This window comes from Myripristis murdjan, chromosome 3 (genome assembly GCF_902150065.1).
Source record: "Myripristis murdjan chromosome 3, fMyrMur1.1, whole genome shotgun sequence".
NCBI classification, from domain to species: Eukaryota; Metazoa; Chordata; class Actinopteri; order Holocentriformes; family Holocentridae; genus Myripristis; species Myripristis murdjan.
The window spans coordinates 31,264,861-31,274,432 of record NC_043982.1 but is presented as its reverse complement, the minus strand read 5'-3'; the positions used below and the strand labels follow the sequence as shown (position 1 = coordinate 31,274,432).

General features: G+C 41.4%; 1 protein-coding gene across 1 annotated transcript in view; it reads left to right on the top strand.

The window, feature by feature from the left end:
• The first annotated feature begins 5,796 nt into the window (after positions 1-5,796).
• Positions 5,797-9,572, top strand: part of c1qtnf4 (C1q and TNF related 4) — a 33,988-nt gene continuing 30,212 nt past the window's right edge. Inside the window, exon 1 of the mRNA XM_030048301.1 lies at positions 5,797-5,955. The gene's annotated coding sequence lies outside the window, so the exon portion shown is untranslated. The remainder of the gene's footprint in view (positions 5,956-9,572) is intronic.

The following is a 9,572-nucleotide window of genomic DNA, read 5'->3' as shown; positions in this document are numbered from 1 at the left end:
ATTCATTTGTTTTCTGCTTTAACACCTTACATTTTGGGGTGTTTTCATATTAAATTTTAGGTAGATGTGTCTGTTCTTGAAAGTGGCAGGGCAGTGCTATCAACATTACACATTTTCCCCCTTGAATTCCTTTAAATTCATTTAAGATGCAATAACACTTACATTATACCACCACATATTGTTGGAACTGGAAGTGCTTTTTGACATATGCTGAACATATATTTTGAATTTTGCATTGATTCATCAAATGGTTGATGAGTTACAGTTGTTTTTCCTGAAAACTAGCATTTCATGTATATTCAGCAAACTATCTGAGGGTGAATGGTGAGGGGAAACAAATTGTGGAACAATAAACCAAAAAAGTTTTTGGACAAAATGTAAAATAGCAGGAAATCTTCCCAGGTGCACAATAGGCATGGCTTACATGGATAGATGTGAATCCAGGAAAAAATTATTTTTGTTGCCATCATTTATCATTCAGGAGTCACTGTATGGGCCAGAATGTAAAATGTTATTATAGCACCAGCATCAGGCCAGTTGGTATTTTGCTGCTTAAGCAGTGGGTGAGATTTCAAACCTAGATGCAAATTTTGATCAGTGTTGGTCTTAGAGTTTCAGAGACCCTGATACTTTTTGTGGAGGCGAATGGAGACCCAGAATCAATCATCTGATCAATCAGGACTCCAGCACCTTCAGTGCTTGAACCCCCAAGGACTCAATTAAATAGCCATATTTTTAAACCAAAATATGATTTGTTCTTGTACCACAAATTTGCATAATATTAAAGTTAACATTTTGCATAGCATGTCTCCTCTAAAGGCCTGGTTGTCACTGCACCTCCTATACATTTTGAATCGAGGTGAGCTGTTTGTCTCGCAAAATTATGTTTAGTGTGCAGCCACCATCATGCTTTATGAGTTACGCAGTGTGTCACTTTGATATGTTTTGAGGACTCTCAGCACTAATCTTACCATGTCAAATTCCTTGATTTATTAAAAGTAACATGAGGGATTGAGGAAAAGTCTCTCTGATCCTGATGAATGCTGACCGCAACATCATAGGCATTTATCATCATCAACAACAACAGAGATGGTTTTGTTCTCTGCTGTGCAACTGAGCCCACTGTGCTGCTATATTTAGTTTGCCAGCCTGCTCCATAAAAACATAGCTAATGATGAAACTAGGGCAGCCCACAACACATTCTCCCAATGACAGAGTCCCTAGCAACCTGCAGCAATGCTCCCTAAAGGCCTTGTTGTTAATAATAACCCCAAAACATGCTTAAGTCATTTTTCAGTGCCATATTTTGCTGGAACGGTAAGCTAAGTGCTAACCTGAATGATTTTTCAAATGCTGATTGCTGATAGTCATGCACAGCACGTTGATCAACAGGCATTCGGTATGTTTTCTTAACTGAGCTTTGTAAGATAGATGGGCAGACTGATGATTGATCAGTGTAGTAGTTAAGCTAATCATTATGCAAACACTGCACCAAGGAATCTGTATTATGTGGAGTACAGAGCACACTGACAATACAGTAGCAGGGTTGAAAAACATTAGAAAAGTGTGAGACATCTGTTTCGCGTAACACTAGATAGATAGATAGATAGATAGATAGATAGATAGATAGATAGATAGATAGATAGATAGATCATTAATAATGAAATGTAACAAAGCAAATTAAGAGCAAATCAAGGTAACTTGAATATATTCCAATATTTGAAATATTCAGGCTAAGTCTACACCATGACTTCCTTCCACAGAGGATGAATTACAGTCTGATGACACTGTGCACTGGTGGATTGCTGTAATGAATAATTAACCAGAGGGAAATTGTGATCACTTTAATGGAATCAGCCTGCTACATCACTACCATGGTGGAATAGTCAATCATTTAGTGATCAACTCATATTCACATCTACACACATGCAGACACAGACATGCCCTGGTGCAGACACATGAACATGAATGCACACACACACACACACACAAAGACCAACTGCACTGCCACTACCAAATTGTATAATAATGTGATGATCTTTAATTTATTTCATTTTCTCTCCAAGTGGAGCTCAGAGGGTTTACTAATAAGAATAATGACTACAGTTCATCAAAAACAGAGACCCAGCAGGCCAAGAGCCAGCAGTCACAACCACATAAACATGATTTGATCAAATATTGGCTCTGTTTTCACCCCAGACAGAGCAGCCTTGTTAAAATAAAATGTATCTAACACCATGGTATGAAATGTCTGCATTTTCTGCAAATGTCTTCCTTCTGCCAGGATCTCTTGATGTGTCACATCCATGCATCTACTGTATTCCTCTCTCATCCACCCATCTCCCTCTCCTCTGTTCGCCACCCATCCATTTATATATATATGTATATTTTACCTGCTACACCTCCCCCCACATCTACCCACAAATCCAGCTTTCCCTCTCTCCCTCTGTCCATCCATCGCTCTGGGTGATGTGGAGGAGTAATAAACATAATGTCAGAGAAAAGAAAGATGTCATGTTGTAGACTTATCACCATATCCCTGTCTCCGCAGATGAGATGGTGCTTTTGTTATTAACAAGGTTGCCCGGAGCTTCCTACGCATTGCGTCACCTTCTATCTGAATGGAAATCAGAAATTTGATGTGTCTTTCTGATGCAGTCAAAAAAAAGAAAAAAAAAAAGAAAAAAGATCCAAGTGCACTGTTTTTATTTTTGGTTAAGCACTGTCTCTCCTCCCTCTCCGTCTCTTTCTTTCTTTCTCTCTCTCTCTCTCTCTCTCTCTCTCTCCCCTCTCTCTCTCTCTCTCTCTCACACACACACACACACACACACACACCCTATACTTCACAAGATTTGTATTTTATGAGAAGGCACTTCAAAGGTTTTTGGAATAGCAATGAATTTCCAGTGCATGCTTTTCTGGGTAATTAATGCCAGTGAAGTCAACGTTGATATTCAGCTACCTAGGCCATCAGTCCAACATGCTCATGCTCAGTACACATGCTGTCTTTTGTGCTTGCACACACACACACACACACACACACGCACGCACACACACACACACACACACACACACACACACACACACACACACACACTCTAAGGTATCTGTACTGTTCATCTCCTTCCTTGGCACTTTTTACACCGACTACAGGTTAATTGGGTAATCCTGAGTGGATGGAGAGATTGGTGGCCTAGATGAGACAGAGAGAGACAGACAGTACAAAAGACAGAGAGAGAGAGACACAAAGGAAGGGGGTGAGGGGCAGCAGAGAAAATAGCAAGGGGAGAATGAGAAGACGAGGGGGCACAGGGACCAATGTGCGATCTTCTCCCATCATTAACCGATGGCTGGGACGGGTCATTAGCTGAGTCTGTCCAGAACGCTGCTTGCATGGTGCAGGATGAGAAACACCTGCTGCAGGTGGCAGATGGCTGAATGTGGTGCCTAGAACTAGGGACTCCTAGAGTGGGATTGAGAATAATCTGTTATTCATTATTCTGCAGGATGAAAACTAAGGGGAAATGAAATGAATTGAAAAATCATCTTAGCAAAAAAAAAAAAAAAAAAAAAAAAAAAAAAAATCACTGCTAAAAAATCAAGAAGGCATTGCCATGCGAGGCAAAAATTCTTGTAACTTCAGTTTTGATGATTTATTTGTTTTGGCTGCCATCAAATGCCCATGTGAATGTGAATCTAGTCAAAACCAGTTAGACAGATAAATTAAAAAAAAAAAAAATGTTGGAGAAGTGACTTCCTCACATGATAATATCTCCATTCACTCATCATAACTACCAAATAAGTGCCATTAAAAAAAAATCACCTATAATTTTCAGTGAAAATGAAAAAAAAATCACTTTTTACTTGCTGAAAAAACAACTTGTATTTATATGATTTACACAGTTTAATGGTGTTTATAATGTCTACGGGTTACATGGAGAGTGAAGATGAGGCCACATAGAGATGCAAAAACAAAACAAACCAAAAAAGAGAAACAATATTGCAAACAATATTGTACTGTAAATGTAAAGAGATCAAAATGAGATCAAAATATTGTTAATGAAACAGAAGCATTGCAAGGAAAAAGAAGTACAGCAAGAAAAAGTAGTGTGTTGAAAGATATCATAAATACTTTCATGATACCTTTTTTCAATACAACACTTTCATCTAAATATTTTTGTTTACTATCTTTAACTATTGTTTGCAACATTTTTCTTTTACTTGCAATGGTACGTTTCCTCATTTTGACTTCAAATCAAAGGAATGTATAACCAGTGAAAAAAGTAAAATTTAATGTATTATGTATCGACTATAAATTTCACATCCTACATTTTTGTTCAGCCTTTCTTTCCTTTAAATACCCTATTCTCATAGCTCACCTCAGTTTGTTATCGTTCTGCTCTGTTCCATGAACTAAACTCCTCGACATCTATATCAGCTTCATAGGGTGGACAAGTTATTTTTGAAAGTACAAAGGTAGGTAAGCTGAGATGAGGTGGCTACCTTCCAGTGCTTCACATGTTCCATGTTGCAGCAGGTAAAGTTTTACCAGCCTAGTGTTCAAACCGTATAAGTGGGCAGATGATCTGTTTAGAAGAGTGCCCACTCTTTAAATTCTATTTCTGTGTCTTGGCCAAAACACAAAGAGCCCGCCAGTTTGCCGCGTATCAGCCAGGATCGTCTGCAACACACACACACACACACACACACAGAGCGAAAGCGAGAGAGAGAGAGAGAGAGAGAGAGAGAGAGAGGCAGCCTGCCAAACACTAGCCAAGAAAAGCTATGCACAGGAGGGATTTAGTCAAGTGCTCATTTAAATATGCGCGAGCAACAGACTGTGGAATTTGAATGAGATTATAAAGGGAGAAGGGGTAGGATGAATTTCAATTTGAGAGCATTACATGTACACCCCCCACCCCTCCTCCAACACACACACACACACACACACACACATGCGCGCGCCAGAGGTGGGATAATGACTCCCAGCAATGAGCAAGGAGGGAGGAAATTGGCTCCACTGTTGCCACATAGTGAAGCCCACCGGTTATTATGGCACGACAGCCCGTCCCCTTCCATTTCTTTGTGGGCACACACACACACACACACACACACACACACACACACACACACACACACACACACATATATACACACACACACACACACACTTCTATAGTGTGAGGAAAAGGTTCACAGAGTATCATATCTGAGTGCATCTCTCTACAGCAGCCCCCCGCGTGTCGCCCCACTGCAGTGGAGCACACTGCACCTCCAGAACCTTCTTATCAGATCACAAACCCCTAAGCACTCTGTGTACATTGTGTGTGTGTGTGTGTGTGTGTGTGTATGTTTGTATGTGTGTGTGTGTGTGTGTGTGTGTGTGTGTGTATGTTTGTGTGTGTTGAGGATGGGGGGGTCTGCCTAATGGAGGCTTCAAAGCCAGCAGCAGCAGGTTGAGGGAAGACATCGAGGAGGAGGGAGAAGGGAGGGAGGGAAGAGAGGAAGAGAGAGAGAGAGAGAGAGAGAGAGAGAGAGAGAGAGAGAGAGAGAGAGAGAGGCAGACAGAGAGAAGGGAAAGGGAACACAGCAAGTGACAGAAAAAAGAGCAGGGGGTGTGAGAGGGAGGAGGGGAGGGAGGGGGGGAGAGAGCAGATTGAGAGATGGAGTGGGAAGAGAGAGAGTGCAGCGGCAGGGGAGGGAAGAAAGAGGGGGAGAGAGAGAGAGCGAGAGAGGGTGTGAGAGAGAGAGAGTGAGAGAGAAAGAGAGAGAGAGAGAAGCGGAGCTTTACCCAACAGTGCTGGTGAGACAGAAGTTTCAGCTCTTTGCCTCAGCTGCACACACACAGCCGGGACAGATCCTCTACATCCTCCATATACTCCAACACACACACACACACACACGCACACACACACAGAGAGAGAGAGAGAGAGAGAGAGGGAGAGGGAGACAGAGGTGAGACAACTCTATCTCTTCTTTATCTCCACAGAATGGCTGTCTTTTTTAGCCCTGTGCATGCTGCAATATTGAATGCCTATACTGCCATGTGAAGTTGCCAGTGATGGTTGTAGCCCAAGTTGAGTGTGTGTGTGTGTGTGTGTGTGTGTGCAGGCGTGCTGGCTTTACTGCATGGATGCTGGTGCGCCAGTGTGGCTTGGATGTGTCCTGGCGAGTAAATGTCAATGCAGATGTAGTAGTTAAGGAGTTGGGTGTGTAACGCAGTATGGTGTTTATCCCGGTACAGCAGAGTAATTTTCTGGACAAACACTCAGCCCCGGGGTTTAAGTGTTACTCTAATATTAATGATGGCTTTCCAAGTGTAGCGGTACGCGCTGCGTGCTGTGCGAGCGCCTATACCGTCTGTGCGTTCAGCAGTCCTGCCGCGTCTGAGCGGCATGCATTATTTATCTCCGTTGATCTCCAGAAACAGCGATACCCCAACAGAGGGAAAGACAGATAAATGCACAGTGAAGCCATTGTGTATGATAGCTGGACTGATACAGTGAGGGCAGAGGGGCTAACCTGCCCCACTTAAATTTTCTGCTCTGCTTTGTCTTGTTTGTTGTGTGTTGGCACAGTAAAGGCACGACCTGCAGCGTGGGAGAAATAATGTGCACGGTTTGTTTGTCTGTGATTATCTCTGGCTCTGATACGAGATAACTCCACGGCAGTACTAGGAGGATTTGAATAGGATCGGAGTGATATGCATCTTTCCGTCTTCCCTTATCTGGATGTGTTTTCTCGCTGCTCCACTCAGAGGAGGTTAGGTCCTTTTGTCTGCAGCTATCTTAATCCGGCAGTGTAACAGCAGCTCACAGGGACGCTGCAGGTTACACATGCATGCTCCCCTACTTTATCAACTGACTCACTGTGTGTAGATAGCACATTTGAGAGCCCCCCCACCTCCTCCTCTTTCTCTTAGTGTGTGTATGTGCGTGTGCGTGTTAGCTGTATCTGCCCTCTTTTTTTTTTTTTTTTTACCTAGAGTGAATTAAGGCTGCGCTAATGTTGTAATCCTGGAGTGTGCCGCTCTCACACCAACCAATTACTCCCCATCTCTCCCTCTCTCTCTACCACAAAGTCCTTCACTCGCTTTCTCTGTGTCTCCCACCCACCCACACCCACCCATACAAACTCTCTCTCTCTCTCTCTCTCTCTCTCTCTCTCTCTCTCTCTCTCTCTCTCTCTCTCTCGCTTTCGGGACAATTAAGGTAACAGATTGTCACAATTTAGTCTTTCCTGACTTCCTTCCTCACAGTAATAACAGTGTTAGTCCTTAGCTGTAGGATCAGATCAGTAGATTCAGTAGATTTTTGGTGATGATCTAGGATTTTTCTGATATTTGATGCTTTTTTTTTTTTTATTTGTAGCCATAACAGCAGCATTTATGTGCAGGCAGAGGAGTGCGAAATTCAGGATTTGCAGCATTATACACATGCATGCAAGGTTTTGTTGAAAAAAAAAAAAAAAAAAAAAACATCAAAAGATAAAAATACTTACGTAACACATTTGCAGCTTTGCAAGTGAAAGAATTATTCAGTGTTTCCAGAGGTAAATTTCCTCCACTGAGACTGTTATTATGTGTAGTAGCAGTAGTAGAAAATGTGATTAAACATTTGTGTAGCAGCTTTGCTAAAACATTAACAAAGTGCTTTATAGAGCAATAAAAGACAACATGTTTGAACAGGACAATTATTTTCACAAATAAATGAATCAATATAAAATACAAAGAACTGAGAACTTGTGAGTTGTTACAGCATGTTTTATGAAAATGCCAAGGACATGATTGATTTAGTTTTTCCACTGAACACTGGATATTATTTCAAATTTTCAGTGTTGCCTTTAAGCTTTAGCTCTCATACAACCCAGGGTTTTTTGATAATGGTTCACCCAGTATTCAGCCAGCAATAAATAATTACATATTTAAGTAAGACTTAAACAGATATAATAAATATAAAAATATGTGGGGAGAAATCCTTTTGTACAAAATAATACTATTTTTGCTACATACCCCAAAGATGTCATAGATGTCTAATACATTTTCACTTCCCTGTTAGCCTTATTTTAGCCTATATAACATTTAGGAGTCTTTTAAATGGCCAATCATCGTAAATTTACTGAGCGTGTAAGCTCATCATGCAGGCTGTTCCACAGCATAGGGGCTCTAATGGAGAGAGCTCAGTCTCCTGTGGTCTTCAGTCTAGACTGGAACAGACAGCAGGGCTCTGCCTCAGGACCTCAGGATGCAGTCTGGCTTGCAGGGAGTTAAAAGGTCAATAATGAAGCTGGAAGCTACATCACTTGCTTTAGAGGCTTTAGAGGTAATCAGTAAAATCACTTCTGAAATGAACAGGCAGCTGGTGAAGGAAGGCTGAAATTGGGCTGAAGTCTTTGCACCAAACATGGAAAAATGGTAAATGAATGGTAGTGGTTATTTTTTTATTTTTATTTTTATTTTTTTAATGCATAACTTGTTTCATCTGCTTGGAGTCAAAAAGCACCAAGTTCTCAGCTGCAGGTTTCACAGTACCCAGATTGCTCCAGGTCATATTTTGAGAGCCAGAAGGACCAAAAACAACATTTTAAAATGTATTATGTCAGCACTGGAGAGAGTTTTCAGGCATCCAGCTCTGAATATATCTAAAAGGCACCCATGCACGCTGTCAGGGCTGTTGGTGCAAGTGGACTTTGAAACGAGGTATACTGGGGTGTCATCTGCATAGCACTGAAAGGACAAATTGTTTTTGTGAATAACAGAGAGATCCTTCAGATATCCCACTGGTTATATATTGGTAGGGGAAAGAAGAATGGAAGTGTTACCGGCCACTACAGCGATTTTTGTTTTGAGGAATTCAAAGTCCACTGTGTCCTTATTTCTCTTTGTTTTCTGGCACAAAAAGTCTGTATGATTTTGAAATACAAAACGCATTATAACTGAACGCTGAAGGTGCGAAACAAGTAAGAACAGCTTGGAACATGATGAAGCGACAGGAAGTGCAGCAGCAGCGATCACAGGTAATCTTTGGGTTTGAAGTTGGCTTAACGCAATTTTGAAACGTTATTAATGTTCAAGATCAAGTGAGGGAAAAAATCCACCTGAGTGCACAATGAGAATGAGACCATTAATATGTGTAGTACTCAAGACCGGTCTCGAGTACGAGGACTCTGGTTGTAGTAGTAAAACATTCATGTCTGATTCACTGAGCATATAGTAGATGACAAGAGAGAGCAAGAGAGAGAGAGAGGGAGCAATAGATAGAGATGGAGAGAGAGAAAGAGAGATACCAGCAGATTATTTAAGCATTAGCTTTGTGACACCTAAAGGATTGGATTACGGTGAATGTGTTGGCAAAAAGCAAGTCATCAACTGATCCCTGGGCCGAGAGATATGACATGTCATATTTCTCCACTGAGACCGTGGAGTGTCTTTTACGTATGTCACTGCTTATAATCCCTGTGTTGCTGCACTAATCTGCTTCCTGCACAATCATGAAAAGCACACCCATACACACACACGTTTGGATTACTATACTATGTCACTGACCTTCATTCAAAACCGCCAGCTGTGGCAG